The 10,114-nt window shown below is 38.5% G+C and overlaps 1 long non-coding RNA gene across 1 annotated transcript in view; it reads left to right on the top strand.

The window, feature by feature from the left end:
* Nucleotides 1–10,114, top strand: part of LOC117947911 — a 19,815-nt gene that overhangs the window by 8,443 nt on the left and 1,258 nt on the right. The window contains exon 2 of the long non-coding RNA XR_004657356.1: nt 1,224–1,227. This is a non-coding gene — a long non-coding RNA (uncharacterized LOC117947911). The remainder of the gene's footprint in view (nt 1–1,223; nt 1,228–10,114) is intronic.

Here is a 10,114-nt window from a genome sequence, read left to right as displayed (position 1 = left end):
TGGAAAAAGGCTGCAATGAAACAAAGAGTGAAAAATTTAAAGGGGTCTGAATACTTTCCGTACCCACTGTATGTGAGAACAGTTCAGATACTGAGGAAGAGATGCATGACTAGATCATTTGGCCCATCTCTGCTGGTGATATCTAGGACAGCTGGTGCAGTGCTTTATTGTCACATACATATACATGTAACAAAAATTCTTCCCTGCATTTAACCCATCTCTCAAAGAAGCAGTGGGCAGCCATTTACAGCGGCTAGGGACAAACTCCATGTCTGAGCCAGTGCCTTGATCAAGGGCAAAAAAACCGGAGGAAGCTCACACAAACATGGGGAGGACATACAAACTCCACACAGAAAGGAACCTTTTTGCTCTGAGGCCACAGCGCTAACCATTGGGCCACATTGGCATTGGCATCAAATTAGGAATCAATTTTGTCCAATTTTCCTGACGAGTGACAGAACCGATTCCCAGTTCCCAGGAGGCGTCAGGACTAGTCCCATTAAGGTCTTGCTCCTATTGTTGCTGTTGTTGGAGGAGCTGTTCCATCGGTGTGTGAATGTGTGTAAATGTGTGTAAATGTTTAGCTGATGAGCAGGTGGCACCTTGTATGGCAGCCTCAGCCACCAGTGAATTAATGTGTGCGTAAATGGGGTAAATGGTGCCTGCAGTGTGCAAAGTAGTTTGAGTGCTCACTAAAACTAGAAAAGCATCTGGACAAAAATCCATCAAAAAGTTGTTTAGTTGTAGTTTTTTAGTGCTAAATTGAATTAAACCCATACAAAATAACATAATTTAGGACTTTTCTATTTTCTTGAGCATTTCATCAGTCAAATTTTTCCCATGTGTTTCACTGAGATTACCCCATTGGGCGATTTACATGCATGACTAATCCCCCCCCCCCTCTCTCTATCTCTCTCTTTCTCAGACAGTGCCCATGTTCATTTGGGAGTAACACTCCACAGGGTGTAACCTTGAAGCTGAGGTTAAGGGGGTTGTCATCCTTATCTGTGAAGTTCCTCAATAAAAGATAAGACAGATTAAAGATGCAACGCGTTAGATCACATGGAGGGTTATGTCAGGCCGAAAAAGACATACATTAGCTTTGTTTATTTTTTCAACAACATTGCATGACACAGAACTCCTCAAACATGTAAGCATCTATAAATGTATTATGTCTGCAGTAAGCTGCTCCCCCTCATTTATTCTCCATCTTTTCACTTGAGGTGAGTGTCCTTGTATCCATCCACCAGTGCATGACACGCCAACTCTGTAAATGTCGACAAGAGCTGGAGGGTACTATTGATGGGGTCCCCATAACCACACTCACACACACACACATTGTAATGCAAATTAATTTAAAAACTCATCTGCTGGGTCTGAATTAGTAAATCAGACAGCCATCGCCAAAGATCCCTGAATATCCTCCTGCTCATGCTCATGCTGTGCTTGTTTTTATTTAACGATTTAGCTTGATGAATCTTCATCAGCTTTCAAAAAGTTACCGTATGCTGTTAGCTTCCATCTGTATCTGTATCCAACTTTGTCAGAGAAAATGTAAACTACTGAATAAACTAACTTCATATGAAAGCAAAATTGTTGAGCGTATTCTTTAAAAGAGAACAGTTTTAAGTATATTTGTGTCTAACTGTGTGTTCAGACAGAATACTGCATACAAAGTCAATGGAAAGAGATGATTAGACATGAATTCGCCCGGAGCGGTGCAAATTGCAGTAAAGATGCGTGTCCATGGAAGTTCAAAATATTTCAACTTTTTCAAAACGTGCACATGACTTGGGGGTGAATGGACCTATAAATATACAAAGATGGGAAGAAGAAGAAGAAGGAGAGAGACTGGAGGAAAATAACTGAACTGAAGAATTTTGGGCCAGTTGTTCAAAATATTTAATCTGGATCAAAATTATTCAGATTTGGAAATTCCATTTTTTGCTATTCAGTATCAGGTAGTCTGTTGTACTTTTATGCCGGTTTTTCAAAGCAACATTGGAATGGATCACCCTGATCCAGATACACAGTTTTCAAGATTACCAAATCCGGATTACCAGTGCTCTAAATAGGACAACATATCACAATGTAGGCTACCAGCTGCGTACAGAACAGGTAGAAGAGCCAAGATGGGGTCACTCTAAGTGTTTATTTTGAGACAAAACACAAAAATAACTCCCACTTCCATTCATAATTTCTTTTATGAACCCTCATCTGAGCCACTACAAATAAAGAACTAATATACATTAACAAATACATTGTGGAAATTTTTGAAAACGTCTTAAAAAAAAAAGAAGTTAAATGTGAAGTAGTAGAATGTTCAGGGTTCTTCTTCATCTAAAGAGGAAAGACCAGAAATTTGTATTAGATTGTATCCTTGAAATTAATATATGGTGAAGAATGAGATATGTATTATTATTTTTTATTTTTTGTTTGTTTGTTATTTACATCTGTTTGGGGGATTGTTTCATGAGGACAAGATCATTTGTATTTTTATTTTATTTTTTACTTTACTAAACTTAACTAAGGTTAAACAAGTCAAGTGCAAAATATAAAAAGTATATACACTAAATGATACAAATGTATTATTTGACCAATTTAAAGTTTTACTAAGTTTTCGTGCTGGAATCCACCTTGAACTCCACCTTGAAATCCTACCCCCTGTTGGGAACAGGATTATCCAGTTTTTTTGGATCAAAGTTATCCAAATCCTACTGACAAGTTTTGATCCAGATTAAAACTAGGATTGGATTTCGTGATCTAATCTGATTTCAGATTCCTTCTTTCCCTTTTGAACAACCCATTTTTAAGATTTTATCCAATCCGATAACCAAAATCCGATTAGTTTACCTTTGAACAACTGGCCCTTTAGTTTCTGAGTTAAGTCAGAGTCTGAGCTGCCTTACAAAACACACAAAGGCGTACACTGTTAGTACATGTTTTGGTAACTATCTGACAGCCAACATCTGTACATTGTGTCGGCCCTGGGCCAAATGTCTAAATGCCCGTTTTGGCCTGTCTTTCTATTGGTTCTGATTGATTGGCCCCACCTGCTGGGAGACTACTTGAGTTGGGTGATTCCATGATGTCTCTCTCCCTCTCCCTCCTGGAAGGCTAGTGCCTTTCTGGCACCCAACTTGGTTTTGTATGGTTTCATTGTGTTTAGTCAATCCTTTGCTCATGTTAAAGATGGCAAACTTAACAGTATTCAATTGCCATAACATTCAACTTCCGGGGTCTGGCAAAGCGAGACTAACATTTACAATTCCAAAGCATGCAGCATCCACCAATGATTGCTGACTTCACATAAGGTGTTTTACTTTAGTTGAGTTGTCTTAAATACACATACTTCGTTGTTGTGTGGACCTCCCTTACTTGTTATGCTAGCTGGGCTTACGAGTTGATATGTTGCCTACACAACGGATCCATCTGTACCTTTGTCTGAACTTACCTTGGGATGAACATTGATAACATTGAATCTGTTTTTTAGCCAGCCTAATGTTGATTATGTTATTTCTAAATACGTCACAATGTGTAACCCTCGAGATTTGCGCAAATTTATACTTAAGTGATGGTGAATTTGGACACTTCTCATAAACACGGAAGAGACATACTCATTTGAAAGCGGCATCTGTACGTGACGGGGAGTCACGTGAAATAATCAAATCACGGATCGGACTAAGTGATGGCTAACAATATTGGCTGGTTAACTGCCTGTGTGGCTGTTTGAACTACAAACAGTTTTAGTACATACAGAAATACTGTATATTACCTTAACATTTTATTTTTCGTCTTATTTTTGGTTATTACCAGTTTGATTACATACGTACCTGTTAAAACAAACAACATATATGTATACAGATTTCTTAACCAAACTAAATTTTGATGTCGGTTCACTTTAACTTCTCTTGTCAAACTCTACAAAACGTAAACGTTAAATGGCTAAGTACTGTTGAGTTATGTTATTCTGTTGTTGCAGCTAACGTTGTATTCGGAGGAAAGAAAATTGGCGATGGAGATGAATCATCTTTTAGCCTTTTTTGGCATATTTATTTTCAGCTGCGGACACATCAGCCTCACAGTCAGACAGCTTCTCACTTAACTACGGCAAAACAACTGGGACAAACAATGACGCAAACGCGTCCTCTATAGCTTGCACAATAGTGCTCCCTTGTGGTATAAACATGTACCAATATGGAACAGTACAGCATCATATTACCCTATATACAACTGAGGACACAATGAACATATTTTAACAGCTCCACTTGTACTCAGGTTACCATATTCTTAACAAAAGCAGAAAAACAGAATGAATGTGGATCTGTCATACACATATCAATCTCCAAAAAGTGCATCTGCAAACTTCTTCAGTTTCAACTTACTTAGAGGTTTGGTCATTAGATCAGCAATCATATTATCAGTAGAACAATACATCAAAGTCACTCTTCCCTCATTCACAGTATGTAAATGTGCTGTATTTATATAGCGCTTTTCTAGTCTTAACAACTTCTCAAAGCGCTTTTACATCATACAGGAAACATTCACCATTCACACACATTCATACACTGTGGCCGAGGCTGCCGTACAAGGTGCCACACTCGCACACATTCACACTACGATGCGCAGCATCGGGGGCAACTTGGGGTTCAGTGTCTTGCCCAAGGAAACTTTGACAAGGGACTGCAGGGCCTGGGATTGAACCCCCAACCTTCCGATTGGCAGACAACCGCTCTTCCACTGAGCCACAACCGCCCACAGCGCAGAGTAGACCTGGTAAAGTGGTACTTTATGTCTTTATCTTTACACCTCCGTCTGTTTACAGGGTTTTTGGCAAGAGCGAATGTTCCCTGATTGTCCTCGTGCACTATAGTTTGTGTGTACTTGTAGTTATCTATACCCCCCAGTAACTGCTCTAGGTATAAACATTTTGGTGTCCCACAGCTCATACTTAGTCTCATCTCCGTTGAACGTCAGTCGAGACAACCTGCATGTCCTTCGTTGCTCCGCCATGTTAGCTTGCTCTTTTCTTAGCTAGCTAGCACTCCATTAGCACGCGGTCTGTTGCGACTTTCTAAACGGTGGGAACTGACAAACTTATCTTCCGAACAACTCCTGGGCCCATAACCTGTTGAGTTATGTTATACTGTTGTTGCAGCTAACGTTGTATTCGGAGGAAAGAAAATTGGCAATGGAGATGAATCATCTTTTAGCCGTTCTTGGTATATTTATTTTCAGCTGCGGACACATCAGCCTCACGGTCAGACAGCTTCTCACTTAACTACGGCAAAACAACTGGGACAAACAATGAAGCAAATGCGTCCTCTATAGCTCGCACAATAGCGCTCCCTTGTAGTATAAACATTTACCAATATGGAACAGTACAGCATCATATTTTAACAAGTAGGCCTACTGTAAAAACAAAGACTGAAAAAAGCTGTAATCCCTGCTAAAGTGGGCTTCCTGAGTTAAGAAGAGCTGCCATTTTGTGAGAAAACTGCCTAAGTGGAGTTTCCAAATGACCTCGGTAACAACGTTTCATCTTCTTCACAGGTAACGTAGAATGATCAAAACAACAACTCAAAAGGCCAGACTCAAGGCTTTGAGAGGGGACTAAAAAAACGTACTTTACAGCTCAGAGCTGCTTCTCACATGTCAAACACAGTAAGACGTCAAATATCTTGGTTAAGTAGCCGGGAGGGAAAAAACATCCAATTAAAAAAGCCGTTTACCACAAACTTGATGCACATTGTTTTCTCTCTGAATTCTTGCTGTTTTCTAAAGGTAAATATCCTGTTAGTGCTTTTTTTTTTGCACAAAATAGCAAGTACGAAACATTTAAAAGTACACACACAAAAATACAAGATTACTGTCATTTTAAATGTATAGGTTTAAATTCATAGTTTTCCTTGACTTAGCCATTAAGGTATAAGGCTGCAACTTCATATACGCAAAGATCCAGTTTCCTATCTCATTGTAATCACATTTGTGTGAAATTCAAAGCGCACATAGTTATCCCCAGATGTCAAAGTCTGTCCTTCAGCTATGCTTTTTATAGCAGACAGGTTCTGGCCTTTGATCTGTGAGTGCTACTGTGAGCTACTGTTAATGCAGTGTCGAATGGCTCGGCCCCACACTAGCTGGTAAACTGATTGATATACAGGGTTTTATGGTGATTTACCACTGCTAATCAAATCAAGAAATATATCTAGGTCACTTGTGTAATATTCATCACTAGCAATCATTCACTGTGCTCGTGAGTGTGTAAATGTCTGGATTATGAAATACATTCAAAATAAATACAGTTTAACAAGATGATCACATTGTCTGTAATTATATTTGTTTTAGTTCTGCTTTGCAAGCAAATTAAATATTAAATATATAAATATATATATATATATAAAATATTTGGAGAGGAATGTTTAATCTGCAAAAAATAATTCAATTTGAGTAATTTTTCATGAGCATTTTTTTATCCGTCATTTCCAATTAAATTCGTTACATAAGGCACTGTCGCCCAGTTAAAGGGAAACCTTAGCCTCCTCCTAAACTACCCCTAGGTAGATCAGTCAGGCATAACTCCTAAAATAAGGAAACACTAAACTGATAAAGGCATTTAGTGATTCTAAACATTTAAAATGTAGCATTTAAGTGTTTTCCAGTTACATTTTTGTCAAAATGAGCAACCCTGCTTTTAAATAAATGTATAAAGGACAAAATCCGTTCTAATGATAATACTGAGAGAATGAGCTGCTCTACTTTGAACTACATTTATAGAAATAGGCCATTCTGATAAATATTTGTTACCTTTCAAAACGGGCTACTCTACTTTTGACTCCATTTATAGAGGAAGTAATCCATTCTAATAGATATTTTTTACCTCACAAAGTGAGCTGCGTTACTTATAACTAAATGTTTTGGAGGCAGTACGCCATTTGGAAAGAAAATTTACACTTCACAGAATGATATACTTTTAACTACATTTATGGAGGAAGAAGGCCATTCTGATAATTACCCACCTGAATGAAAGTACTACCCTACTTTTAACTACACTTATAGAGGAAGCATGACATTCAGATAGCTATTTCCAACCTGTCAGAATGAGCTACCTTACTTTATTTACGTTTATAGAGGAAGTAATCTATTCTGACAGATATTTCCTAACTGATAGAATGACCTACCCTGGGGGCCATTCTGATTGATATTTCCCACCTGGCAGAATGAGCTACCCTACTTTTCACTACATTTACAGTGGAAGTGGGCCCTTCTGATATTCTTTAAACTATACCGGATAGAAGGAGCTACCCTACTTTTAACAGCATTTATGAGCCATAGTAGGCCATTTTGAAAGATATTTCCCACCTGGCAGAATGGGCTTACCTACATTTAACTTCATTTATAGAGGAAGTAGTCCATTCTGATAGATATTTTTACTACTGACTGAATGAGCTACCCTACCTTTGACTGCATTTCTAGTAGAAGTAGGACAGTCTGATAGATATTCCCTACCTGACAGAATGAGCTACCCTAATTTTAACGGCATTTATAAGCCATAGTAGGCCATTCTGAAAGATATTTCCTACCAGCAGAATGAGCTACCCTACCTTTAACTGCATGTATAGAGGAAGTATGCCATTCTGATAGGTATTTGCTACCTGACAGAATCTCATTAGCTACATTTAGAGGAGGTAGTAGGCCAAACGCCACACTGAGCTGTGTGACCTTTTAAGCTGATAGCCAACAAACAGTTGTCTGTTTGCACATCCAGCAGTTATGGAGCATCATTACTTACTTTTAAAGTACCCTCTAGGGGGTACTTGCAAACCTTTTTTTCTTTTTTCTTTTTTTAAATATAAGTCAATGCATAATTCCGGAAATAATGAAACACTAAAACAACAAATGGATTAAGTAATTCTAAACATTGAAAATATAGCATTTCAATTTTTTTGTTTAGACACTGACAGCGTATTTTGTCTATTATATAGCAAGGTTTATTTACTACTGAAAATGGGTTGTGCTGGTTAGGGCGTACATATACATATTCAAAGGGGGCACATTATAAAAACCTGTCTGAGAACCATTGACTTATTGAATGTATGTCCAATATCCACTCTCCCTTTAACTATGTTTTGGTCGCTACCAACTTCTGTGGGAAATTTAAAGAATCATTCAACATACAGAAAGTAAATGATAAAAACACACAGTTAGTTTTGCATTTTCTGTATATCTTCCTATATTGATTCTACATCTCTCAATCTGCGGCAATCCTTTTTCTTAGCTTCCCGATGGATACATAAAAAATCTGTAGAAATGAGACAAGCAGACAGCACTGTAGGCCAAGCAGATTTGTGAGGAAGTTCAGCATGGTTAAGGATCATGTTCATTTATCCATGAACCAGGCTTTGCTCTGCAGGATTTAGCTTCCCATGGACTCTTCAGGCCAAGATAGCTGCCGCTCTGCGCTCAGCAGCTATAGAGCTGGGACCCTCACCACCAAAATATTATTATCTAAAGATAGAGGGACTTATTAAGAGTCTAATTATAAAGGGAAAGTTAGATTTTTAGAAGGAAAAAATATAACTAACTATACTTCTCACCCATGCAGAAAAGACTGCTAGCAGCCCTGTGAGGCTGCACAGGAAGTAGGCCCAATGGTGAAATAATGCTGACATCAGCATGCTAACATACTCACAATGCTAACATGCTGATATTTGTGTACGGGCAGATTACACAAGAAAATATGTGTGTTTATACCTGATTTAAATGGCCACCCCTTAAGCCCTCTGTGGAGAAGTTCCTACTTTTTTGAAGGTGCTGCTTGATTCCGGCAATATCCATTTTAGCCCAATTCAACATAGATTTGTCTGACTCTCAATATGTGGAAAATATGGTAAAATACAAAAAACACAAAGGAGTTATGCAGACAGTTTGTTTGGCAAAAGATGTGGAAACTTGCAATGTGAAACACGTGACCTTAATAACCTGCAACTGAAAAAGGTACGTAGCAACTTTTGTTCATGCTGTATTCAATAGCATGTCCGCCTGAAGGAAAATCAGAATTGATGGCCAAATCTCACCTCCATCCTTCTTCCACTGATCAGAATGTATACAGAAAGAAAAAACAACCCCACTAATTGTTAGGAACAACAAATCTGACGGAGAGAGATAGGCTGTCTCCACTGTTTTGCTGCTGTGTTTTTCTGGCAGTTCAGTGCTTTCTGGGAGTATTTCAATGATGCATATCGAAGACAATTACCTCCCAATCATGCTGGGGAGGGAGAAAAAGAGAGTAGTAGGCTGTGCTGCTAACAAGCCATTTAACCGCAGCAAATGAATGCACAGTGCACACAGTGAGTCTCCTCAAGTCTTCATTACTCATTCGTGAACACTGTTTGCCGAAAAATGGAGGAAATAGCATGCACTGTAATGACCTGGCAATAACAACTCATCTAGACCACTGTGGATAGCTGTGCTCATTACATAGACACATAAATTAGCATTTACACATTTTGCCTATAGTTTTGGACACAGGCTCGATCATTTCTTAAATCTTACTTGAATGTAAAATGCTGAAAAACTAAAGAGCCAAAGCCTCCATCTTTGAAATAATCAAGAGACCAAACCCGGAGCTGTTTGATTAATAATTAATGCCCAGATGGATTTTCTTTGGGGACTTTAGCTGTGTCTTACATTCAACTTATTATGTATTTTTACTGTAATGAACTAAGGGAAAACATAGTTACCTCCACCACATACAGTATATACAAACTTTTCATGTTCAAAAACCACAAACCCTGACCCTGAGGAATAATCCCAAATCAACATAAACAAGAATCAGAAATGACATACTCAAGTTTTAGTTGGATTTGAAGTGGATTGTCATCATCAATAACTTTCATTTTCCTTTTGTCCCAACTAAAAAAAACACAAATGCTTACTCAGAAGGCAAGTTACATGGCTCTGAGCTTCCACACCATATGCTAAGAGCTCTCCGGGCATATACACTCACCGGCCACTTTATTAGGTACCCCATGCTAGGTTGGACCCCCTTTTGCCTTCAGAACTGCCTCAATTCTTCGTGGCATAGATTCAACAAGGTGCTGGAAGCATTCCT

This window comes from Etheostoma cragini, chromosome 7, assembly GCF_013103735.1.
Source record: "Etheostoma cragini isolate CJK2018 chromosome 7, CSU_Ecrag_1.0, whole genome shotgun sequence".
NCBI lineage: Eukaryota > Metazoa > Chordata > Actinopteri > Perciformes > Percidae > Etheostoma > Etheostoma cragini.
Note: the sequence above shows the minus strand (reverse complement) of the source record. Positions and strands in the feature narration are given on the sequence as shown.